The 27746-nt window shown below is 41.9% G+C and overlaps 1 protein-coding gene across 2 annotated transcripts in view; it reads right to left on the bottom strand.

Annotated features, from left to right (window-relative positions):
* The window catches only part of GNB4 (G protein subunit beta 4), a 684865-nt gene that overhangs the window by 435734 nt on the left and 221385 nt on the right, over nt 1–27746 (bottom strand). The window contains exon 2 of one of the 2 annotated variants that reach the window (XM_085635394.1): nt 25435–25518. The exons of the other annotated variant lie outside the window; for it this stretch is intronic. The gene's annotated coding sequence lies outside the window, so the exon portion shown is untranslated. The remainder of the gene's footprint in view (nt 1–25434; nt 25519–27746) is intronic. 2 annotated transcript variants of the gene reach the window in all.

Here is a 27746-nt window from a genome sequence, read left to right as displayed (position 1 = left end):
CCCCACAATCCCCCAACCACAACTCCCCCCTCCCTGCACCCCTGTTTGAGCCCAAACAGCCCCCCCAACTCGCAGTGTGCCTGTCGCCCTAACATATACCACCAAAAGAACCCCAGAAGGAGGAAAGGGTCCCAATAAGCTCCCCACAACCTCCAAGCATCTGAAGGGCATATTGTGCCAAACTAGAGTCCAGTTGAGCCAAGGTACAAAACGTCACCAGTCTAGTCCATCACCAGGAACCAAGTTCTAGTCCTGCTGCACCAAACCCTCTCCGCTCTCCGCCATCCGACCGTCCCGATCCTGTCCCCGAGGCAGGGCATCCAACCAGTCTCCAACCGCCTCCGGCCGGTCGAAGAAGTGTGAGCGACCCCGGAACTCAACCCGCAGCCTAGCCGGGAATAACATCGCATATTTCAGCTCCATGTCCCTCAAGCGCCGTTTGACGCCCAAAAATCCCAGCCGTTGTTTCTGGACCGCTTGCGTGAAGTCCGGGTAAAAGCTGATGTTAGAGTTCTCAAACTTCAGCGGCCCGGCCACCCTTGACGCCTGAAGGATAGCGTCCCTGTCCCGAAAGTTAAAGAGTCGGGCGATTATAGGCCGCGGGGGAGCACCCACTTTGGGCGCACCACCCGGAATCCTGTGGGCCCGCTCCACCGCGAAGAACTTGCTCAGTCCCTTGGGCGCGAGACGATTGATCACCAGATCCTCCACAAAAAGATCAGCAGCAGAGTCCTCCGATCTTTCCGGCACTCCGATGATACGAACATTGTTCCGTCTAGCCCTGCTTTCGGAGTCCTCAAGTCGACGGTCCGTCAGGTCACTGGCTAGCCGCAACCTATGGACCTCCGTCTGCAGGGCAGCCACGTCCACAGTTAGGCTCGACGCAGCTTGAGCCAAGGAGTCGACCCGCTCGTTAGTTTTGGACAGGTCTGCCCTGACCAAATTCACATCGATCAGGACCGCGTCCAATTTATGAGCCAGGGTATCAAACCGCTGTCCCACAGCAGTCTTCATCTCCTCAATGGCGCCCATGACGTCCTGCAAGGTCAATTCTGACGATGGGCCCGAGACCTCTTTGGACCTCTCAGGCGATTTATGTGAGCCACTAGGGCAGCGGTTCCCAAACTGTGCGCCGCGGCACCCCGGTGCGCCGTAATGAGGAGCCAGGGGCGCCGCGACCACAATGTTGAAAAATTAAGCGAAAAGCGAGCTGAAGGCAAAAGCTGTCCCACCTGCAAAAACTGGGGACATGGTCTGTTCCTGGAGGCGTACGTGCGTGCGTACGTACGTATACGCGTCGTACGCGCATTCTCAGGCGTCGGAGGTAGTCTCCATTACTGGCATACGCATGCCATACGTACGCAGCTCTGGCGTTAGTGGGGAGTTACTGCTGCGTCTTTTGCCGCCCGCCGCTTTCTACCGCCGGCCGTCTTCTGCCGTTGCCAAGGTAAGACAGTGAAGTAAAGTTGATTACACAGTGAGACAATAATGTTCAGCCGTCGGACTGGCTGTCATGCGACCCAGAAGTACTTGAATTACGACAAATATTCTGTAAAAAATTAATAAGAGACAACGAACGCTAGGCTGAATTTACGGACGTTCTTTGAGGTAGTAGTGGTAGTCACTTGTATTGCCTCTCACATTTATTGCTGTGTAGACATGGACCGTAGTACATGTGTAATACTTTGCCATTTTATTTTTTTACGTTGACTACATGGAACGTACTCGACAAAGCAGTAAGGCCACATTTAGAAAGACTCACTAGAAACAAAAAGCGTAAAGCTCAGTTGGTAGAGCGGAGGACTGTAGTGGAGTGTCTGTTATCCTTAGGTCGCTGGTTCAAATCGGCTCGAAGGACATTTTTTTTCCCAGAATGTATTTTGGTTCTCAGTCAAAGGATAAACTGCACATTAAATGTATTGAAAAACTACCATGTCGTTCCCGTTCTACTGGTACCTTGAATTTGTGAGTCGCCCAATGTGAGTAGGAGGCTAGGAGAGTCAGTATCAGTTACTAGTGAGACGAGAGTATTTTACGGCTGATATATAAATCGGGCGATATTGAATGAAACAGCTTAATAAGCGCGCTCCAAACATGAACCGATTTATAGTGTTGAAACTGCCAAAACCGCATACTGTGCTTATAGAGGAGAAATATGCTGCTTCTTGGCGGTTTCTTCTTGTTAACAGAAATACTAACTTGATTTAATATTTTTCGCTCCAGCGAATACTTAATTACAACGAAAAGACCCGTTCTGTCTAAGCAAGGGTGTACATTCACTTTAGAGGCAAATACCAACCTGTTAACTTTCTATGCATGGTCGCTACAGCGTGGTACAATACACGTGTGTGCACGTGACACGACACATCTGCAAGTGAACGCATGGCTGACGTCTTGGAACGCTAACAATTTCACGATGGTCATTGTGTGGACATACGCAAGCATATATGATGCACGCCGAGCACTTTGGCTTTTTATTTTTACTTTTACTTTGCAGTTCAGATCAGCTGAATAAGCGCTATACGATTTCCTTTTATCAAGAAAGCAATCCAAGGCCTAATAGTAAATAAATAAAATAAAAATCAAAGTGTGAGATCTAAAGTTTTTCTTAGGAGCCTAGTGCTGGCATATTGTGGGGGCTGATGAATACCAAGGTTGCCTACTCTTGATTCCCACGCATGCATCTTTCTTCCAGCACTCCTCACTTAGTCTTTCACTCTTGCGCGTTATTTTTCAGCCACACTTTTTTCCTGCGTTACTGTTTTCCAAGCTTTGCCTACTTCCAAACTACATTATTTTCTGGAAGAGGTTAGGAAACTGGGCATTATCAGTGTTTAGTTCAGACTCTACTGACCACGAGTACTTCACTACTACTCACACCGATGGAAACAAACCTTGACAGAAATTATACTTGAAGCTTCATGAAGGCAAAGTTAGTTATACCAAACGTCCCAACCGTGGCAAACATCAAGGATGGAATGCAAGGTTCAAAAAAGTGAATAAAGAAATTAGACAGTGTTAATGTGCCTGCTGCAAAGAATGTGTATCATGCACATCACACAGTGAAGCTAGTTTAAATAGGTCAGTGCCTTTGTCAGATCTTTTGCTTAAAAGTAGTGTAGAATGTTAAAATCCTAACATGTGCTAATAACTGTCATTCAAGAGCTGCATGCAAACAGTATGGATTATTAGAGCACTATGATGTTTTCCTCCATCTTTCATTATAATCTGTTTCAAAAAGGGTTCATTTCAGTAACAAACACTCCTAATTATTAAATGGAACCCCCACTACCCTTTAAATTCTGAGTCTGTGCCTCTCCAGACTAAGCACACTTACTGTCTGCCACCAGTATGGATGACATGTGACTTACCTTGTAGTCCTCTGGCTTATGAAACATTTCCTATACACTAATTTACACACATATGATTGATTGTCTCTGTGTAATGTGTGTGTGATAAGTGCCCTGACAACTTACACTGGTATAGGTGGCACTATATAACTGATTCAATATATTTGAGAGAGAGTGGTCATGGAGACTTGAGGGGGGCACTGCTAAAGGGTGGTAGTGATGGAATCTGTGGGGCGCAAACATTGTCGCACTGGGCACCACCAGTTCTAAAGCCGCGTACTGATTTATAAATTTCTGAGCCTGCAAAATGGTTCTGCAAACTAACAGAAATAATAGATCCATCATTAGGCAGAGAATAACTTTAGTTCTATTTATACTTGTCTTACCTGGATGTTTTGTACTTCAGGCTTATTATTCCGTGGAGACTGTGGATGACACCTGGAAGAAACCTGGAAATACTTCAGCAAAGGAAAAGAAACGACGACCAGGGACTTTACAGATAGAAAGACGAGAGGAACTGATTCCCATCTTTGTGATTGACAATGAAGAGATTTCTAATGCCAAGTTCAAGTTCGTCTGAGCAAAGTGAAGTTGCAGGTTCTTCTGACAAAAAAGACGACGGGAAACGAAAGGCCAAGTATAGAAAGTACGATGACAGGTATTTGGATTATGGTTTCACGTGTGTCCGGGTTAATAACGAGGACCGTCCTCAATGTGCAATCTGTTTAAAAGTTTTGGCTCTGGAATCCATGCTTCCAAGTAAACTTAAGCGGCATCTTGAAAGTCTTCACCCAAATGTGGTCGGAAAGCCAAGGGATTTTTTTGAAAGAAAAGTTGCAGAAGCCAAACTACAAAAGTCCACTTTCTCAAAACAAACCAAAACTAATAGTAACGCCCTCCTGTCTTCATATAAAGTGGCCTATCTAGTTGCACAGAGTAAAAAACCCCACACAATTGCAGAAGAGCTGATTTTGCCTGCTGCTGTTGAGATGGTAACAATCATGATCGGCGAAGATGCGGGTAAACAGCTGCTGAAAGTGCCTCTTTCTAATAATACTATCAGCCGGAGGATAAATGATATGGCTGAAGATATTAACGATCAGCTCATCTGTAATCTAAGAGGCAAAGACTTTGCACTCCAGTTGGATGAGGCAACAGACAACCACAAAGACACCCATCTTATTTGCTATGTCAGGTTTCTATACGAAAAACAAATTGTTGAGGATTTGTTGTTTTGTAAAGAAATCAAAGGTGGAACCACAGGTCAAGACTTGTATGCGGTTGTGGATGATTTCATGCAACAGAATCAAATTGACTGGGAGAGATGTGTTGGAGTTTGTACAGATGGGGGCCGTTCAATGGCAGGATGCTACCAAGGACTTCAAGCTCGCATACGATCTAAAGCTCCTAATGCTGTTTGGACACACTGCATCATTCACAGAGAAGCACTGGCAGCAGGAAACCTCAGTGAAGAACTGCATGGTATTCTGAAAATTGTCATCAAAGTGGTAAATTATATTAAAACAAGACCATTGAAAGCAAGATTTTTTGCTAAACTGTGTGAGGACATGGGTGCGGAACACTCATGTCTCTTGTTCTATAGTAGTTCTCGGTGGCTGTCTCTAGGTAACTCCCTGCTTAGGGTGTATGAACTGAGGAATGAAATATACTCATATCTACATGGTGATGAACATTGTTTTGCTGACAAGTTTATTGATGCAGACTTTCTAATACAAATGGCTTTTCTTTCTGATCTATTTGAAAAACTGAATGCACTGAACAAGTCCTTGCAAGGCAATAATACTAACATCTTGCAACTGTCAGACAAAGTTTCAGGCTTTAAGAAGAAAGTGATCCTTTGGAAAAGCAGTCTAAGCAAAGGTGACTATAAATGTTTTCCTTCATTGGACCAATTCCTGCAGGAGAATGAGATGGCGTTAAAGGAGGAACTGAGGACAGTTTTTGTTCTGTATTTGTCTCAACTGCGTTTCTACCTTGATAAATATTTTCCAGAGGATGAAGTGGAGCCAATAAAATGGGTGAGAGACCCCTTCAACGCTGAGATACCTCAGCATTTCAACAATGAGGAAGCAGAACAGCTTATTGATGTTTCAAGTGACTCAACATTGAAAGTAAGGTTCCAGTCTCAGTCACTGCTTGAGTTCTGGTGCCAAGCTGGAGATGAATATCCAATGATTAGCAAGAGAGCCCTGCATGTTTTGATCCCTTTTGCTACTTCGTACCTTTGTGAAGCAGGCTTTTCAGCAGTTGCAGTGATAAAGTCTAAATATAGGGCAAAAATTCACCTTGAAAAAGAAATGCGTGTTGCAATCTCAAAAATAACTCCAAGATTTCAGGAGTTATGTAAGGAAAAACAAGCACATCCATCTCACTAGGATTTGTAAGGTAAATTTCGGACTCTGTTTTACCTGTTCATTGAAAAGATATTTATATAGAAATTTGTGAACTATTGTTGTGTGGTTAATAAATGCTGCATGGAAACATATGGCTATTAATCTTGTATCGTTTCACACTTAACAAAGTTTTATTAAACAGCTGTTATCTTCGTATTTTGTTACAAATATGATTATACTACCTTCATTGCATCCCAATTAATTTAAGGAAGACAACAGGAAGTACTCCCGAGGTCGAGCTTACATCCCCCCCCCCCCCACCCGCCCACCCATAAAAAAATGTTGGGGAGCCACGGCCAACTGCCAATTAGGGCAAGGGAGCCATGGGTCCAAAAAGTTTGGGAACCACTGCACTAGGGGATCCCTTTGTCTGCGCATAACGATCCATGTTGTTGACCTGAGTATAGGCTCCCCTCCGGGTTGACTTGGGTTTCGACTTGTCTCCGTCTAGTCTCGCCGCCATCGTCCGGAGGCCACCAAGGTTGGCACCCGCCAGCACCAGGAACAAGGACCAGGTAGCTAATTCAATGGAACACGGCAGTCGCAGACAGGAAGCCCGTGTATAGTCCAAAAGTCAGGCCAGACACTCCGCCATCCGCGCTCCTCTGAAACACCAAAGTCCCTCAGCCGGTATCAGAAAACAAACTTGAAAACGAAAGTGAAAGTGCGGGGTACGTGGCAGGTCAAGCCCAGCATGCCGCTGTTGTTCACTTCGTACCCGGGCACCTCACCAACTCGAGATCGGGACCAAGGCAATAGCAGGCCGCAAACTTCGGAGCGCAACCATTCGGGTTCCCGGCGTCCGATCTGAATTTGGAAAACGGGTGGCACCTCAGCGCAAGTTCATCAGCAAAAGCCCGTCAAATTAACCAGGATTTAGTCAGGATAGACATGGGAGGTTGCGGAGGCCCTCGAGAGCCGTAAGCCTACGCGGCCATCTTGGTTGCGCGCTAGGCTCCTCCCCCCGGAAGGTCGTTTTTTTTACTTTTATCAAGGGTCACTTTTTGAAAGCATTGTTCGCACCCATTTTTTGATAGTTTACCACATTTCTTTCAGGATAAGAAATACAACGGAAACAGTGAGGTATAGATGATTAGTGTGTGGAGTTTTGGTTGATCACCGGGATGAGGAAGTACGGTTGCACAAGCCACGTGGTTTCATTAGGTTTGGTGGTTTTAGTTTTTCGCGGGCGGCTCACTTTCTTTTGCACTTCTATTCACACTTGAGTATCTCTGTTTTTATTATCTTTTCCTTTCTGGTCGTGTCTATATCTTGAACAGGCAGATTTAAGAAATAAGTTTAAGTTATTTTGTGTGGTAACATTCTGAAAAAGGAACAATTGATTTTGAAACACGTGCATTTGGAATATTTGGCATGTAAGTTTTGAAATATGCTTCCATGCAGATTGTATTTAAAGAAGATTGATTGTATTATTTATAGAACCAAGCCCCAGAGGAAGGGCCACATGGACCCGAAATGCATTGGGCACTAAAAGAAATGTCTTCAAGGATCAAATGGATAATTGAATAATGCATTTTCTGTGACTAGCAACAGATTCATTGTTTTTGTGAAGCAAAAGCACATGTTTATGTTTCATCAATTTATGGTTTTACATTACTGTAATTTCTGTATGATGTCAGTAAGAACGTGTTTTTATAAATAGCAGTCGGAGAATTGAATGTAGCAATAGCCTAGAAGCTATGGTGCACAGAGGTCAAGTTTTTAGACTTGAGATATGATGTGATATATACAGCCATGACCAGACAGCATGTCAGCCCCTGTAGCACGCTTAATTTAAACCCATATTAAGAGGTTCAAAAAGAGGTAAAACAACGGAGGGCTCGGCTCCTCTTTTCTCTATTAGAAGTTTGGAGGCCACCACATACAATGGGATGAAGGTAGTTGTGTTGGAGAAATAGTTGAGTAGTGAGTGTGGAATTCAGTGCAATTTCCCCACAGCCTTGAAGACAACACAGATTGAAGGCTCTGGGGAACTGCATAATGAACTGGCTAGGCTTTACTGCTGAGTTGAAGAGCAACATTTTGTAGCAATCCTACAGCAACACAAGAAAGTAAGAAGAGAAATTGTTATCCTTAATACCAACAAGGTGGAGACGAGCTTACTTGAACATAATATGCAATGGGGAAACTTCAAATAGATTATTGGAACATGGATTATGAACCGAAATGTATAGACCATATCTTCACAGTGAGATAATAATAAATGCAGATATGATTTACAAAAAAGGAAGAAAATACAGGCATTCCATTACACTTAAAGTTAGTTGCTGGGGAGGAAGAAGAAGAAGACTGACTATATACCTTCTCCTACCTAGCGGCCAAGACATGGAACTCCCTGCCCGTCCACCTGCGGCTGACCCAGGACCACTTCGCCTTCAGGAAACAGCTCAAGACCTGGCTGTTCGAGCAGTAGCAGACCCCCTCCCCCAAGCGCCTTGAGACCCTTCCGGGTGAGTAGTGCGCGTTATAAATTCCATGATTGATTGATTGATTGATTGATTGATATATACAATATCTGTCCCTTCTAAATCTTGCCTAACCATAAGATGTGTCGTTATATAGAACAATAACTAAAGAGTAGGTCAAGCTGGTAAACCATTCTTTATAAAGAGCAAATAACCACACCTTCATGGTCTCACAGGAAGGGTTCTGTAAGGTGTGCCAAGAATTACTACACCGTTTAGGAGACTGGCTCTCTCACCAACTCTAAGGCAGACATCTATTAGCTATTGAAGCCATATACATACTCGAGAGTGCAAGTTCTACAGGGCGCTTGTCCTGCTAACAAATTAGATGTATTTTTCCTGCAACTCATTTACCTACACCAGACAGGATTTGTGCAGCACTGCCAAAACTGCAATGTTAGCAAAAACACACATTTATTAGAAAGTGTCTTCAGTGAATACAATTACTCAGTCCTACTGTCATTGCCAGCAAAAAAAAGTATTGATAGGGTAAGTCAAGCGAATTAAAGCGCTATAAATATAGGATTCCGCTTTCCAGTGGAATACGATATGGCTGTATATGTCTCTCTGCATTCCACGCTTTCACGTTAGCCAATTAAAACAATTATTAGAGACACGAAGGAGGTGACCACAATAGTGTTGCAGCATAACACCATTAGGTCAGCATTTTTACTGCACTAATGGTAACCCTAAGACTTTATTGCTGGTCCTGTTCAAAATAGTAAAACGATCGGAAAGGAGATGCGGCTACACAACCAAATAAGGCAAATCAGATGTGATAAACCTACTTTTGGTCTAAATCTGTAATGCTTGTAATTTTATAAGAAATGTATATTCCAATAGGAGAATAAGTTGATCAGGTACAAGGGCATACAGCAAACCACTATCATCCATTCACTCATGAAGGTTCACCACCCTAAAATGATGGCTGCCGATTAGCAAAATGAAATGATTTATACACATCCCAGTGAGAAAAGACTAAGGGCCAGATGTATCAAAAAAGAGTTTTGCGATTCTCTAATCGCAATTTTTAGCGAATCGCAATTAGAGAATCGCAAAATGCAATGCATGTAGGATTTGCAAAAATGTTTGCAAATCCTACATATTCCTTATTTGCGAATCGCAAATTGAGATTCGCATATAAGGAATACCTTCCCATTCATTCCTATGGGCTAGGAGGCCCATAGGAATGAATGGGAAGACATTCTCAATTTTCGATTACCAATTAGAGAATCGCAAATTGAGAATGCTATTTCAAGGTTGCAAGGGTGCCAAAAGAACACCCTGTTGCACCCCTGAAATATGCATGTATGCACATTTTGCACACAGCGACATATGGCACTTTTAGAAAATCAAAAAAGTGCTTATTTAAAGAAGATCGCAAATTACCACCAACTTGAAGTTGGTGGTAATTTGCAATTCCTTAAGGCCAAATAGCACATTTCTGGTGCTTCAAAAATTGCATTTAAGGAATCGCAATTTGCAATTCCTTAATTGCATTCGCAAAATAGAGAATCCCAAATTTAGCAATTCTCTATTTTGTAATGGCCTTTTGGGATGATACATCCTAAAAGGCTTTTTCCAATTCGCAAACGGGCCGATTCTCAGAATCGGCCCGTTTGCAAACGAGAAAAAGGCTTGATACATATGGCCCTAAGACTCTAAACAATTGACATCGTACCTCTGCGATTGATACTACTCTTGCCGATCGCTTCCAAACAACACCTTTTGTTGTAAAAGGGAATGACTTGAATTACTAGTTTGTGAGTAAACATGCATGAATTTTATAAAAGTTGCTTATCACTTAAGGCTAGGTATGGCTTGCCCTTCCCAAAATAAGTTCACAAAGAGCAAACTTAGCAATCGTGAATCCTATCGCTCCTGAAGCATGTCCAGCTACTATTTACTCAAGTTTGGAAGCAATATAATAATTGATATTTGGGGCATCTTACTATATTTCTCATCACCTTTGAGCATTGAACCTTTTACAATGTCTTTACACTAGGGACCATACTAGAAAACATTTGAACTGGTACAATAACTGGGCAGATTCATTTTGTAAAAGTTTACTGCCTGTGGGATATATAATGCCACATAAAAATTAGGTCCATGTCGCTGAAATGTTTTAGCACCAGGGCAAATATGATGAACATGGATTTTGGAGCCACTGGTAACATGTGTGGCAAAACATCTCTGCTTATAAATCAGTCTATGTGTGTAACAGGAATCTTGACAATGAACTATATTTTAGAAGTGATGTTTCACTCTTTTTCTATTTGGCTCTGAATGTTTTGCGGTGGCCCCGCAGACTATGGAACGCACAGCTACGGAACAAGTAACTCATACTGTAACCTGTGATGTTTACCGTTTCAATATGTGGAAATATTCTGCCACATATAGTTATAGTTAACCATGTAATTTATGTTTGTAGTGAAGATCCTCTTCAGTTTACAAATGATATGCCTCCATGGTCACAAAGGGTGGGATGGGATATCAGGCTCGGGGGAATGTGAACTTCAACACAGATGCTAATGATGTTCATCCGATGATCTGACTGTTTGGGGTGTGCTTAAAAAATAATAAAGAGATGTACACAAAAATTCATCAGGAGTGGTTGGGGGTATCCCTGAATCTTACGTCTGACAAATATGAAATTTAGATTTCCATTGCCTGGTCATTTCTCTTGGTAAAATATTTACAAGGCCATGGTAACTTGCTCACACTCAAAAATAGTGAAAATGTTATCGCTTGTCACAGTGTGTAGCGTTAGTTATTGCTCAAAAGATTTCTGTCATCCCCAGTGATGCAGTGTTCTTGTGTAGAAAAGACAGTTTCCTCTGAATATTAAGTCTCTCTCCCTTGAACAAATCTCATTTTTTACAGTCCCAGCCCTATAGCAAAATGTCTGGGGAAAAAGATTACTCCTAGCAAACGTCTTAACAAATTGGACACACCTCTTTAATATACACTGCGGCAAAAACATTCATTTAAACTAACTGATGCCTTACCATTTCACCAAATACATACAGTCAATTTTCTTCAGTAAATTTGTAACTTGATATTATAGTAAGTATAACACTAACAGGTCCAGTCTGTCAAAATAGCTACATTTATTAAGGTACAGATGTTGATATTTTGGTTCGGAGGTGTGTCTGTTAATCCATATGTTGGTGTTCAAGTTCTCAAATCAACACCTTTCATGCTTCGTTTCTCCCAATCTCAATAAAGACCATACGCAAGATTCCATCACGTCAACAATGTTACCAGCACAGAGCTAATCTATCACTACAACTATATTCATAAACATAAAGGCATGTGTCTAACCATTTTCTTCATCTGAAAATCTTTTTGGATTGATCAAATCATGTTTCTAAAAATCTCTTTAACTGGCCATCAGCTTTAAGGAATAGTTCATGAAATTGTGAGCTCCCTGTTTTGTATCCAAATGAAAAACTAGTTCTTTACTGACTGTGTATTAAATCGTTCTTAGCATCATGTTCTCTTTTATGTATAGCCAAGCTTCTCATGACTCTACATACAACTTCCCCCACCTTGCTCTGCATGCTTCATATTACATCATGACCATAAAGCATCCAATTGATGACATTGGTTAACCCCAGATCCTCCAGGGTACCCTCAGAGATATATCCTACAATTAGAACTGAATCAATTACAACCCACATGACACCTCTCTATATTTGCACAACACCACGAGGAACGCTTATTCTGCTGCACAATTGAATGCTGACTTCTACTGAATCCACATTCTTTATAAGGCCTTCCACCTTAACTCTGATGGACCTTTACTGCCACATTTTTGCCATGCCAAAGAAAATTTCAATAGTTCACTAAATGCATACAGCTGCCACGCCCCAGCAACTATTCCTGGCATTCATTTTACAGTGCTTGAAAGATTAACCTAAATCTCTAATAGGCAACATTCCAGATACCGAAAGTACCTATGGTATTCTTATGATTCTTTTATTTATTTTTAGCATTCATACAGTGCAAATTTTCACTTGTGGGTTTCTTGGTGTGGGGCTCTAAACTCCTCCTGACAGCAAGAGCATCCGTCACTAGAGAAGAGTCTTTAATAGTTTCCTACATTTTACCAGAGTTTTTTCCTATTGAGATTAGAGAGGGAGACCCTGAGGAAACTGAGTACAATCGCCAGTGCAGCTTTCTCAGAAAGCTCTGATATAAAAAGAGAATCTCTTAGTCAACAGGCTAGACCTGTTGTCAAATAACGCTTTCTGGGCTAAACAAAGCCTTAAAACTGATTCTCCGCTGAACCGAGAGCCAATGAAGGTGATTTTGTTCAATCTACCTTTTTCAAGTTAAGAGCATTGATAGTTATATCAGCATCTATCACAAATAACATTTATGTATGATGATCATACTACAGTCATGTAAGCCCAAAGTTTTCAATAAATTGTGCCAAAAGGGGTAGATTGTATATGTCATTCTATTGAGTCATCTAAAGCTTCACTTTAGCTTAGGCACAACTATATATACCCATTTATTCTTCCATCGACCTTGAGATATACATATATAAAACATATTTAATTTTCAGAAAAACACACATTCACTGGATGATGTCATCAGTGATGTCATTTGAGATGTCATCAGTGATATCATGCAGACACTCAGATTGATACTCAAAAAGCCAACTAATAACCTATATAGACACCCATGTAGCTACTCACCAACCCATGCAGCCACTTATACACAAAGTGAGAGACTGATACAGATATTTACATATTTAAACATTAGTCACTATGCCATGTGTTCACTATGATACACTTAATCAGTCAGTTACACAATCAATTTTTCAAAAACAAATCATCCATTTAGACACTTATATACCCATTTATTCTTCCATCGACCTTGAGATATACATATATAAAACATATTTAATTTTCAGAAAAACACACATTCACTGGATGATGTCATCAGTGATGTCATTTGAGATGTCATCAGTGATGTCATGAGTGATGTCACTGACCATGTCATGAGTGATGTAATATGTGACGTCATCAGCAGTGCATTGCGGGCGCGCGAGTTATAGTTAGCTGAACTAACTATAACGGGGGAATTTCAATGATTTTGTACAAGTGAAAAGTCCAGCCAACTATAACACCCCTGAAACCTATGGTTTTTTCAGTGAATTTCTGAGGTTTTTTAAATGTTAATTCCTAACTATAACGTGCCTGAAACCTATGGTTTTTTCTGTGAATTTCAAAGGTTTTTTAAATGCTAATTTCTAACTATGCCTACAGAGATAGGACATGTGAAGAAAGAAGAAAAAATGCACAGAAAGAAAAAAAAGAAGTGCAGAAAGAAGCAACAGAAGTCCTCAAAGACGAAGAAAAGTGCAGGAAGAAGGATAACGTGCAGAAAGTACAAAAAGAAGAGCAGAAAGAAGCCTTGTTGCAAAATCATCCTGTACCCTCAACTTTTTCAGACGGATACTGGTGGTAACTGAGTCTGACTAACCAGTCCTAGAGCCAGTGCTATGTTAAAAGATACTTAGAATACAGTGAAAACACTTACATACACTAGGGAACACTATGCGTTGGGGTCCCCCTGTGATTAGCATGACCTCCTCTGTAAGCTCCTAGTATATAATAGGGCAGGGGGATTAAAACTACCTCTTAAAACAGGCCACAGGGCGTTTTTGCACACGTTAACTCAGGCCCCGTCCCCTCCCTTCACCACTGTGTAAACACGCCCTGTGTCCGTTTTTAGTTGGGAGATTAAGTTCATTTGAATCCTGAGGGTCCCTAGGGTCCAACTAGCCCACTAGGTACCTACAGTAAGTGCCACAGAGCTGCGTTGCAGAGAGGTGTAAAAAGTGGCACGGCCTGGACCACCTCTCTGCAATGCAGCTCAGTGGCGCTTACTGGAAGCACTTGGTGGGCTAGTTAGCCCCCAGGGGCCCTCAGTATTGAAGGGAAATTATATCCCCAAATTAAAACGTGCCATAGTGCGTGTTTGCACACGTCACCTCAGGCCCCGTCCCCTCCCTTCACCACTGTGTAAACGCGCCCTGTGGCTGTTCTAAGTTGAGAGATTAAGTCCCCTTGAATCCTAAGGGTCCCTAGGGTCAAACTAGACCACTAGGTACCTCCAGTAAGCGCCACAGAGCTGCGTTGCAGAGAGGTGTAAAAAGGGGCTTGGCCTCAGAACACCTGTCTGCAGCGCAGCTCCCTGGCGCATACTGAAGATGCCTGTTGGGCTAGTTGGCCCTCAGGGACCCTCAGTATTGAAGAGGAATTAATTCCCCAACTTACAACTCGCCAGGGGGCGCGTTTGCAGAGTGCTGCAAGGAGGGGGCGTGGCCTCCGGCACAATGCCAGTCTTTTATTCATTTTAATTTTTTAAGAAGGACGGCTATGTGGTTCCCCTTCTTATTCTAATTTATTGGCCCTGATGACCCCATCCCCCAGGGCCTGTCTCCTAACTATATTTTTTTGACCCCAATCCCCAGGGCCGGCCACTGTTTTTTATTATTTTTAAAAAATATATATTTATAGACACACCTAGGACATGCTGGACAAACCGTACGTACCTATCACCATGACGATTTGCGTGATATTCATTAAAAGGCGACTATGCATACAATGAATCCACGTGGAATGTATTTACACCACTAGTGAAGCTCTGACATGTCTGATGCCCTACCGTGCCTAATCCCGGTAGACACCCTTGTCGTTTATTTATACAAACATGGGTAGCTATTGACGGGCACATTTAATACACATGCACACCAAGCCATTTAAAGGGGATTCGACAAAAATTCGACCAAAACTATGCAAGAAACCCCCCTCACGGTTAATAAAACACACATCCACTGCCGGATGTGTAATACTTTTTATTTTACTCTCTGGAAAGGGGACGAACATCACTTGAGAGTCACAGCGCGCTCCTGGCAGAGCCCAATGCTGTGTTACACCCACCATTGCCTGCTGAGTGCCACACACCTCTGTGTTGTATTCCACTAGCTAGTGCATATGCTATGACACTCTCTAGCACATGTGCACTGTAACACCACTCCGTGAATATGTCATACCACACTTGTCTTCGCACGGGTTATATTGCCCCATCTAACGTGCCTTCCTCGATGCCTATGTTATAACGCACAGTGCTATGCCATACATATTACAATCTGGGATCAATATCTTTGTCACAGTGCATATGCAACGTTACACTCCCCAGCACATATTTTATATTACAACTTTAGAGACTAGCTAGGTTACACAACACTGCCCTGTGCATATTACACTCCAAGGCGCATATCGCATAGCACGCGCTAGTGCCTGTGCTATCTCGCGCTCTCCAATGTATCTGTCATTGCGCACAATGTATTGCATATTATATTTCATGCCCGGTTCATCTTATATCACACTTTTTGGTGCATAGTTTATACCATACACTATATCTAGTTTTCATTTTCAATCGTGCTCTCAGGACTATGTTCTATATAACACTGTGTTCACCTACCCTTTTCACAGCATTACATTTTGCGATAGGGGGTGGAGGGTCAGAGGGTGTTTCTGCCAAGTGAGCCCAGAGTCACATTCACAAACGTCCTCTTCTTCCTGAATAAAAGTGAGATTATGCTGCATACTTGTTCATATTTTAAGTAGTTCGCACAGACACACGTTTTAAAAACAATAATGTTCCTAATACCCGCCTTCTCTGAACAGTTAGCTTGCTGCCCCATCCCCCTCCTCCCTATCCTCTGTTGTGTGAATCCATGGACTAGCCTCCTCCCTCCTGCCATGCATGGTCTGATGTGCTGCCACTGCCCTCAATTTAGTATGATGTACCAGTCCACTCCTCCTGCCCTCCATTGCCCAATTCTATGCCCCATCATTGACCTCCTGCTTAAACTCTGTGCTTAGCTTGCTGCCCCTATTCTCCTTCCCCCTACCCTCCGATGTCTTTGTGCATGCCCCTGCTCCATCATTTTTGCCCACCATGTTCCATGGACCTGCCACTCCTATCTACTCTGAGTGTTCTGTTGAGCTGCCACTCCCCTCCCACCTGCCTAGCATTGTCAGATGACTGTAACCTGTCCCTGCCACCTCCACCCTGCCTGTCCACATGCCATGCCCCTATCCTCTTCCTCCTGTCCTACATGGTCCATTGTACTGCCACACCCTTCTGCCCTCCCTGGTCTGTTGTGCTGCAACTGCTCCTCCTGCCTGCCCCGTGCGGTCTGTTGTGAGGCCCCTTCCCCTGAACTTTCTTGTCTGTGCACAGGTCCTGACCCTCCCTTCTATCCTCCATCGTCCTTTGTGCATGCCCCGGCACCCTCCTTCTTGCCCATCATAGCCATTGTGCTGCCACTAACCCTCCCACTTGCCATGCATGGTCTTCTGTGCTGCCATGGCCCCTCCCACCTTCCCTGTGTGGTCAGTTAGCTGCCCCTGACCCCCTCCCACCTTCCCTTCATGGTCTGTGTGTATGCCATCACAGTCTCACTGTTGCTCTTCATGGTGTGTCTTGCTTCTAGTGCCCATCCTGCCTGACCTCCATGGCTATTTTGCTGCTCCTGCCCTGCCCCCTTGCCCCCAGCCCTCTGTTTACATGTGCAGACCCCTACTCCCTCCCTCCTGGCTTGTCTGCTCCATTGTAATGCCCCTGATCTGTCCCTCGTGCCCTTTATGGTCTGTTATGCTGCAGCTTTCTCTCCTGTCTGTCCGTTATGGTCAGCTAGCTACCATTGCCTCTTGCCCCTCTGTTCTCTGTTGTCCATGTGCATGGTCCTGTCCCCTCCCTCTTGCTTTCTATGGATGGTTGTGCTGCACTCCCGTCCCGCATGCCCTGTGTGGTGTATTGTGCTGCTGCAAACCCTGATGCCTGCCCTGCAGGGTCAGTTTGGTGCACCTCTCCATGTCCCTCCTGTCCTCTGTTATCCAAGTCCATGTCCCTACCCCATTTCCTTCCATGATCCAATGTACCATACTTGCGAACATTCTGAACTTGGTAAGAGGGAGATTTTGAAAAAAAACTGGGGTATTGATTTTCCCCTTTGAGTTACATTGAAAAAGAGGAGATTGTAGACAGGAGACAGATCAAATAAAGCCCATTTGAGCTTAAAAACATTGGACGTTTCCTGGCTGAAACGGGTCTGTTGGCATGTATGGTTGTACTACCATTGCCTCTTCCTTCTGCCCACAATGGTCTATTACATTGCCACAGCCTCTCTTGCAAGTCCTGTATTGTTGGTTTGTTGCCCCTGCCCCCCTTTCCACTGCCCTCCATAGTCTGTTGTGCTGCCACGGCCCTTCCTGCCTGCTCAGTGTGGTTAAATTGTTGCCTTTGCACCCTCCTACCTGCCTTCAATTTTCAGAGTCCGTTCCCCTGGCCTCTGCCTCTCAACAGTATCCTAATGAACAACTAGATTGCTAACATTCTATATTTATTACAAAAGTGTGGAACGCCTGACGTCATCTTGATGTAATCAAAACTGTAATACCTAGAGCATTTCCTTTAGAAATTACATATATGAGAGGGTCTTATTGGCATCAAAATTATGGTTAGTGCTCTAAAAGACTAAAATAAGGACATATTTTCTGAGTTTTCAAATAGCGACAAAGCACTTTTAAATTATTTGTTATCTTTATGTTTTTTTATCCAGTTGACCACTTGATTAAATGTTGCACTTAGGGGAGAGGATGTGGTGTTACTTCCAGAACTGCAGACTTTGCAACTGGGGAACCAGGTTGGAGTTTCTGCTTCAGCTCGACATTCTGTGATTCTGGTCAAATCACTTAGTCTCCCCATGTCTACAACCAAAATGAATTTGTTCTTGTGTGATGTAACCAATGCTCATGTAAAGCACTCCAATACCTGACAAGTCTGCACTATATAACACTGCAAAAACACAAAATAATAAGTGTTTTGCACACTTCTGTCATTGGGCTATATTTGGGCTACATCTGGGTGATTTTGGGCTACATTTGGGCTCTTTTGTCTCCGGTGGCCATCTTGGGAGATTTAGTTGTTATGAAGTTTCCTAATTTCCTCATGTACTGCAGTCTCCTCAGTAGGAAATGCTTTCAGTTTTTTACTTTGATTCCATCATGAAGGTATTCAGATATGTCACACATTTGCCATAAATTCTGAATGTTAGCACTCTAGTTGCTCATTAGATCACTGTAGTAAAACTACTGTTCACCATGGAAGTGTGCTCCTGGTATTAAAAGTGCATGTTTCAGTCTGCATGTCAATTTTTTAATGAAATAGAAGAGGATTTGAGAAGTCACTCAAAATGTGCCCTCATTTTCTTTCTTCAGCATTAATCATAATTTCTATGGCAAAATGAACCCCCTCATTGTGTTCCTTTTTAAATTAAATGTTTTAAGTGTTACCAGTTTATTCCAATCAAGATGGCTTCAGGTGTGCCATACTTTTGTCATAATGAAGACAGTAAGCACTCTAGTTGTTTTTAAGAACACTCTGGGACATTCTGTCATTGGGCTATACTTGGGCTACATCTGGGTGATATTTGGGCTACATTTGGGCTCTTTTGTCTCTGGTGGCCATCTTGGGAGACTTATTTGTTATGAAGTTTCCTAATTTCCTCATTTACTGCAGTCTCCTCAGTAGGAAATACTTTCAATTTTTTACTTTGATTCCATCAAGAAGGCATTCAGATGTGTCACACATTTGCCATAAATTCAGAATGTTAGCACTCTTTTTGCTCATTAGATCACTGTAGTAAAGCTACTGCTCACCAGGGAAAACTGCTGCTGGTATTGAAAGTGCATGTTTCAGTCTGCATGTCAGAATTTTTTAATGAAATAGAAGAGGATTTGAGAAGTAACTCAAAATGTGCCCTAATTTTTCTTTCTGCAGCACTAATCATACTTTTTATGGAAAAATGAACCCCCTCATTTTGTTCCTTTTTAAATAAAATGTTTTAAGAGTTACCACTTTAATCCAAGCAAGATGGCTTCAGGTGTGCCATACGTTTATCATAAGTAGGACTGTTAGCGCTCTAGTTGTTCTTTGGAACACTCTGGGAAGCTGCAGTAGAACTCAAAGGAACCAACTGACAGTCTCTGCCCTTGTTGGATGTACATGTTTTACTGAGAATGTCAGACTTCATTCTCACATGACTGAGAAAGATAATGTGAATTTACAGAAAATAAGCTCTCAGTTTAGCTTATAGATCACCTTCCAAACCTCTGTGGGAAAAGCATGAGAAAATATTTTTCTCTCAATCATGATATCCCAGCAGAAGGCTTTTTCACATGGTGAAATCACCTTAGAACATACCACAATTCCTAAAATGAGTATGGTACCATCAACAAATGATTTATAATGTAACTAAAGTCTTAAAACCTTCTATTAACTGCAATGCTTTTTAATGAGGTGCTATCATGTATATTGGTCCCAAGATGCCTGTCAACACTTCTTGGATGAAGTGCTGACAGCCAATCAGATCTTAGGATGAGATGTGTGGTTAGGCTCCGCCCACATATATATATGATTTTACTTTTGATTTTCTCAGGAACTACTGAACAGATTGACACCAGACCTGCAAAAGGCACATCCCTGAGCTGAGGACTACCTCTCTGCCAAATTTCAAGTAATTCTGTTCAGCCGTTCGGGCTGTACCTTGGACTAAAGGTCCCTATGGAAAATTGCATAGGGAAAACGCGTTTTGGGACCCCCCTTTTTTCTCAGCCCCTGCTTGACGAATCCCCCCGAGTCTTTCAGGGTAGGAGCGGAGCGGAGCGCCCCACCTATTTTGAAAATTTCTCGAGGATTCGTCAACCGGCGCCAAAGTTATTCCAAATAGAATGTTGCGGATTTCCTATGGAAACACGGTCCTAACTATAACTATCTACTGGCGACCGCCAGTAGATAATATATATATATATATATATATATATATATATATATATATATATATATATATATATATATATATGACTGAGCTCCAAACGCACAAAAGTACCAACAGCTTAACTCATTATAGAGACTAAAAATGTTTGGGGTAGCACATTGATCGAAGGCTGTCTCTACTATTTTCAACAAACGATGAAATGGCTTTTACAGTGTTACTACCTCGTTCATTTATTTATTACTGCTTTGAGAGATGTATTTGAAATTCGTATTTTATCATTCACCTGAATATTTTATAACTACCTGGCCACTAGATCTAAGTTGGTCGTTCCCTTTCCTAGTTTTAAACATTTAAAAAAAGTTTTAGTAACTGTTCTCATTACAAACTTGCAATGGCTTTTATTAGCTGTGTATGAATAAAATAAACTTGAATATATATATATATATATATATATATCCTTGTTACCGCGTCGTGAATTCGGCAATCATCCGGACATCAACAAACTAGGTACTCGAACCTCTTTAAGTGCGAATTATACTTTATTGCAAGAAGCAACAGCCATAACGTTTCGGCTCCTCCGAGCCTTGCTCACATGACAAAGTACCCACCAATGAGTGCAGCTTTTAAAGTGACAGGACCAGTTGATACAACATCACGTGGGAAACCAGTCATAGACACTGAAAATATACTGTAAAATACATACAAGACCCTATGGTATTCAGCCATCAAGTAACATACAGTTGTACATCAAATTGATAGAGATATCGAACTGTTATAGGTCATGAATAATATACATAAATAAATGTAGAGTGAGCTGCGTGATTTACAATCAATGCTTAAATGCTTGGTCTCAGAATAGATGATTCATTTCACAAAAATACAGCTCGACTGACTGTTAGTAGATACCAGATCCTATGTGAATGTACTGTACTATGCCGTCAGGCGACCTTTCCCAACCGTGAATGAATTTAAAGTGCTGATGTGCATAAAAAATAAAATAAAACAAATCATATCTTTAAAAAACTCGTATCGCATAAGATAAATGATACAAATATCAAAATATGCGATCTCGCGTCAATTGTACAGATTATTTGAAGCAGAGCGAGGCAAGACGAAAAAGGGAAATAGAGTTCTCACAAATACAAGCAGATGTTATTGACCACATTACCAATGGAATAATGGCTAGGATAAAAATGTGTGCAAAGAAAGGATCAAGGATCATGCCTCCATGTGCAAAAACCTGCATACAGTACTAATATTAGAAATAAATTATGATATAAATATAGAATAAATATCCATAAATAACAGAATAAATAGGTATAAGAACATATCAATAAAATATTGCATGATTCCAATTAGTCTGAGGGAGATAAACCCAATGACCCTCCCTTTAAAAATATCATACTTCAATATTAAATATAATTTCTTCATTTCAATCAATACCATATAAGATCCCTAGGTCGTGTTGTCACTATATCCGAACGTGTTTTAGCCATTGTGTGGGGGATGGAGAGTAAATAAACCATGTTCAGAATGTTGTGAATGCCACATTACGAAGTTCAGATAATCAGCCTAAACATGTGTGGAGGTCCTCTGTAATATTCAAGCCCACTGGAAACTTAGAGTCCAATTGGAGAATATATCGGGTCTCTAATCTACGCAAATTAGACTCCCTGTCACCCCCCCTCCTACTCGGTGCAATGGCATCATTGATAAAATATTTAAGACCACTGTTGTCACTGCTATGTGCGTCTCTAAAATGTCTAGCAACTGGATAAGTATTATCATGGTTAGAGATTGCACGAAGATGCTGCAATATGCGTTTGTGTGCGGCTAACTTAGTGCTACCTACATATCTGAGGCTGCAAGGGCATATGAGCACGTAAACAGCAAACTCCGTCTTACAGGTTAGCAGTTTATTGATCTTGTGTTCCCTGCAACTAAAGGGATCAACATAGGTCTTAGTATTAATGCCATGGAGACACGCCTTGCAAGTCTTACATTTGTAAAACCCACTGTTGGTTTGTAACCTCGTGGTCTTATCGATCACCTATGGGTTGGTATTGACCAAGCAATCCCTGATTGATGGTGCCCTGCTGTATGTGATCAAAACCCTCAATGGGAGCATAGGGCCAAGAACAGGGTCACTAAGGGTAATGGGCCAGTTCCTATTGATGATTTTATGAAGGCTAGAGTATTGTTGACTATAGCCCATAATGATTCTAAAGGGGTCAGTTGTAATCCCTTTGGCTCCTGCTACTGTACCATCCTGTTGCTTCGGTAACTTGGCCGTGATGGTATTGCGGCCCAGTAACTCCTCTCTACTCATGATCATGGATTTGGTGATGGCACTGTCTATCGTATTATGGGAAAACCCTTTTTCCCTGAATCTCTGTTTACTCAAGGATTGTGCCAATTTAAGATCATCTTCATTGCTGCAAATCCTTCTCAGGTGCAGCATTTCCCCGTAGGGAATGCTGCTGATAAGGTGGAGTGGGTGTGCACTAGTTGCGTGCAATGTAGAGTTACCTGCAGTTGCCTTACAGTATAGCCCAGTTTCGATGTTGCCATTGTGTATATAGACCTCTGTATCGAGAAATGTAATACTGGTTTGACTAAAAGAGGCAGTGAAATGAAGGTTAAGATCATTCTCATTCAACTCAGTAATAAAATTAGCAGCTTCTTCACTAGTACCATTCCATATCACAAAAAGGTATAACATAGCCAGACAATCACCTTCTCTTCAAAATTCCTAGCATGTTTGTGCTTAAGCACAAGTTCCTCCCAGTAACCCATGTGCAGGCAGGCGTAGCTAGGGAAAAAACAAGCCCCCATACCTACGCCTCGCAACTGACGATAAAGAATATTGTTATACATGAAATTATTGTTCATAAGGCAATGTTCCAGCATCTCAACCAACATATCATTGTGATCCTTAAACTGTGGTGATTTTTGAGAAAGGTAATAATGAGTGGCCTGGATACCGTCTTTATGCCTAATACTTGTATATAAAGATGTTACATCCAATGCCAACATCCAATACTCTGATTTCCAGTCAACATTCATGATTTTACGTAAAAAATCCCCAGTGTCTTGTACATAAGAATCTAATGATTTAACAAAATCCTGTAGAACAAAAAGTTAATATATTGAGAGGTTTTTTTCATACATCCCATTCCGGGCTGAGATAATAGGTCTACCTGGTGGATTGTCCCGATTTTTATGTATCTTCGGGATGAAATATATGGTAGGGATGACAGGTTTATCCTTTCTCATAAAGTTGTACTCAGCTTCCGAAATCAAACTTTGCCTTCTCCAACACGCCAATTTGATGTTAAAATCTTTATTGGATGCATTAATGGCCGCTGAAGTGGTTCTGACATAACAGTCTCTATCATTGAGTTGTAAAAAAGCTTCACGGTCATAGTCATCCCTTGTCAAAAGTACAATATTGCCTCCTTTATCGTTTTGGCGAACAATGACCTTCTTTTCCTGCTTGAGTTTGCGCATGAGATTCTCATACTGCTGAGTTTGGTAATTTTATTGACGTTGTTTTTTCTGAGTCTCAATGTGCAGTTTTTTAATTTCGGCTGTCACATTTTCATGAAAAATGTCAAGTGAATCCCGTGGCATAATGGGATTGAATGTGGAGGGGAGTCTAAAAGGAGTTGTCGGAGTAAATTGATTAATACCATCAGTTCCAATAGTATTGATGATGCTACCAGCTCCCTCCGTGTCCCATAAATCTTGCATAGCCTCTAATAATGGGACCTCAGATAAGGGAGAAGCTATGGTGTTGCCTTGTTTGATGTTTTTTAATGCAAAGGATTTTTTTTAGTTTTAATTTTCCCACCGTTTTATATACGTGTAGTCTTGTGGCGGCATATATATATATTTACAGATTCTCATCCATGTGTTCCTTTCAAGGGAAGAACTATAGCATTTCAACCTACATCAAGTATGGGACTGAAATAGCCATTAATTCCTTAAGAATTCTTTTATGTACATTTTGTTCATCTTCTGGATTTCCTGAAACCATTTATTGGAAAAAAAAGTAAATATTCTGTAGTATAATTAATAATGCCTTCTTACTGTTGGTATGACACCTGCAGACATTTTTCAAAGAGTATTAGCTTTTCCCTCCACTGCATCTGAGGGTCGCTGTAAGCTTGTCTATGCTATCCTGTTCCCCCCCCCCCCCCCAAGTGAATGCTTCGAGGCCCCCAGACTGTGACTGTTTACTTTGTGGTGTGGGTGGGTATGGAGGGTGGGTTTTGGGTGGGTTTGGGGTTTGTGAATAGTTGAGCGGTTCCCGCTCCTCCTGACCACATTCGTTCAAAAGCTGGGTATGGAGAGCATAATACTGAGACGTACAGGCGACCCTCCTAGCGGGATTGGGACGTTGTCGTGTTCTATTGTGGACAACAGCGCAACTTGAAAGGATAATATACAAAACCTGAATTGTATCCGGTGTTTCCGGAAAACAAATTACCTGTGCACTGTGAGGTGTAATTTGTAATACCTGCATATGAAAATCACAATAAAGTTTGTTTTAAAAAAAAAAAAAATGCTATGCTAGCGTAGGAATGCCTCCCATTCAAAGCAGATAAGTACACTCCTCTGAGGCTAATGAACACTATCTGAGCTTTTAAACCCTACTGATAAATGCCATATGTGTGAACCCCTTCCCACAACACAGAGTACCCAGGAAAAAATCTTGTTCAGGATAATCTATACCACTTTTATGTTCTTTGCACTCCCCACTAGAATCACTTCATCAAAGGTAACAACCTCTCAAGTCAAATCAATTCCTACACGCAAAGGTTAGAACTGCAACAATAGTCCAGGGTACCAATATTTAGGGCATATTTCTTTAGGTTTCTTGTAATTACCACATAGAAAAATGTTAGCACTGAAACAAGGTTCTGGCCTAAAAATGGTTTAATAAATAGTTCACTGAGACGTTCATGCACCCTTAGGAATAGTATTTATTTGTTTTCTTATGATTTTGTATATACATTTGAGGTGACAAAAAGCTTTACGGATAATTCAAGTTGCATAGTGAAAAACACAGAGAATATTAGGAGGTGCTTTTCAACGGCTACAGTACTATAAGTTTTCACATTTCACATAAATTACAAAACGAGATTGCGCATTAATGTAAGCAAAACTAATACATCGCTGCATTTTAAGAGCACAATAATTTACATGATTCAGGGTTTTTACAAAAGGAGGAAGAACAGTAATTTGGGCAAAAAGGAATCCTCCTCTCCACTTATCAACCTAGTACATTTCATTACGTGATTCAGAGTACTTACAAAATGAGGCGGAACGATTGCAGGTAAACTTAGAAGTCAAGAGAGAGTTCCATCTAAATTGGGCCTTTTGATCCTCTGGGTAACCTAAAAGGAATTAAGTCTTCATTAGAATTTCTGTGCATTTGGTAGGAAGGGTAATCATGTTAGAAAGCGTTGTTAGAATAACAGATTTTTCATCTTGCTCGTGAAGACCTCGTGGAAGGGACTGTTCTGAGATGTAGGGAGTCCCACAATCTAAGAGCACTTCCTGTGAAGGATTGTTAATGGTTCTTTATGAATACAAGGGTATCTGCATTACGGAATGGATGCTGCCTGTCAGCGATCACCACTATTAATCTGAAAGATAGTTTGCAGTCTTAGCACTGTGAATAATGCAGGTTAACCTGAAGATACTTCTAGCTTTTATCAGGTGCCAGTTCAAGGACAACAAATTAGGTATGTTGTGATCAAATTTCTAGGTGACTGAGACCAATTTTGCTGTATCCTATCGCAAAGAGACAACATACAGCAAGAGACCAGGTTCAGCAAAAAGAGTTGAATGTGGAAAGCCATCTTGCCACTACCAGTGGACTATGAATGTAATAGCCACTTTCTTAAAAATGTTTACCACAAATCACAGACTACTCCAAACGTTGACCATCATATAGTTCCTAAAGAATAACCTCCATTTGCCAGAATTCTGTTGTGAGCAGTTTACCAAGCAAAGAATTACAGCAGAACCTCCTGGTAATTCCAACTCTTTTAACATCTTCCTTTATTCTTTGAATTGTGGTCTTTCACTAGTCAGTTTCCACTGTTCAAACCACGGTCAATGGGAGCCCAGGCGAGGGGACTCCCTTTGACCTCGGGCAAACCATCCTGCAATCCCATGGTTGTCTAGTTTTCAAAAATGTCTGTGGCTGGTAGATTTCCATGGGTGGAGGCTGAGCATGGCCCCAAATCCTGCAGCTTCCCCTATGGCCGATCTCACCACTTAGTGCTTTAGGGCCTTTTGTGTCAGGTCTTTTGTCCCACCCACACAAGTAATGTACCATTGTTATCGGGAGACTTGGGGGAATGCTGGACAGTAGGACATTTGTGATTCCCCACAGATTCCAGAAGTTTTCTCACAAACAAGTGAGGAAACTGAATGTTTTAGTCAAAGTTTGCATTTTGCAGGGCATTGTGGGCATGACAATGTTGTGGTATCCCCGCAAAGCACACCACACTGGACTTCCCTGGGTGACTAGTTTTCAGAACTGTCTGGGTGTGGTAGGTTTTCCCAGGTGACAACCTACTCAAAACCAAAATGTGCAGCCATACACTCTTACAAGGGGGAAAATATTGGGAGTTAGCCACATTCTCCTTGCACATTTGCAAAAAAAACACCAAAAGAAATTAAATGTCTTCTCGCTTGCTATTGGGATGGGATTTTTTAGTTTGCTTTGGAGCAGAAAGACTGTTGAGGCTTCAAGGGTGAGGGTGGGGCAGATGTTAGAATGGGCCAGACCCACCCCATTCTTTTATTCCTACCACACAGGGGGCTTTGTGGCCTTCAAGGGCAAACTGGGGAAAACCTCCTGTCTGTCCCCAGGAGGGGGCAAAAAGACTGGTTTGTCTCTTTTGGGATGGGGTGTGGCCAATGCCAGAGTGCAACACCTACACTACTTTCGTTTGCCCTAATGGCAAAAGCCCTGGATTCAGTGAAAGTAAAACGAGCCCATTGGCTCCTTTTTCTTTAATTTTTACTGTAATGATGTCAGCATGCCCTGCGTGCTGATCGTCATTACAGGGGGGGAAAAAAGGCTCGGTCTGCTCGGGAAGCTCTTCTTAAGCAGCCCGAGCTCAAAATATATCGAAGGACTCCCTCTGGTGAAGAGCACTAGAAGGGCCTTTAAGTAACTGACAGTGCCTGCACTGGGGATATAGTGAGCCCATTGGCCGACTGCCTCACTGCAGAGATAAAAGCAAAGATTATGAGTTCACGCTTTTCTGTCACCTTGCATTGTGGCAGATTCACAACTTTCAGAAATTCACAAGAGTTTACCGAAGTAGGCCTGGAAACCCTACTCTTAGCATCCTTTTCTGAATTTAATTTTGTCATGTACACTTGCACATGCACAGACCTGCAGAGAAAGGGCAAGTCTATTTGTTAAACCTTTTTTCTCCAGTGGGAAAATATTTTCCCCATGGAGAAACTTCTTTCCTTATTTTTTGGGAGAGGTGGTCCTCGTCTACCCTGGGGAAAACGTTTACTTCTACTCTTGTTGGGAGGAAATGCTCCACCATTTCCAGGGTTGGAATGGATTGAGGAGTTGGTGTGATGTAGCGCT

This window comes from Triturus cristatus, chromosome 11 (genome assembly GCF_964204655.1).
Source record: "Triturus cristatus chromosome 11, aTriCri1.1, whole genome shotgun sequence".
Classification (NCBI taxonomy): domain Eukaryota; kingdom Metazoa; phylum Chordata; class Amphibia; order Caudata; family Salamandridae; genus Triturus; species Triturus cristatus.
The sequence above is the reverse complement of the archived record's forward strand: the minus strand, read 5'-3'. Positions and strand labels throughout refer to the sequence as shown.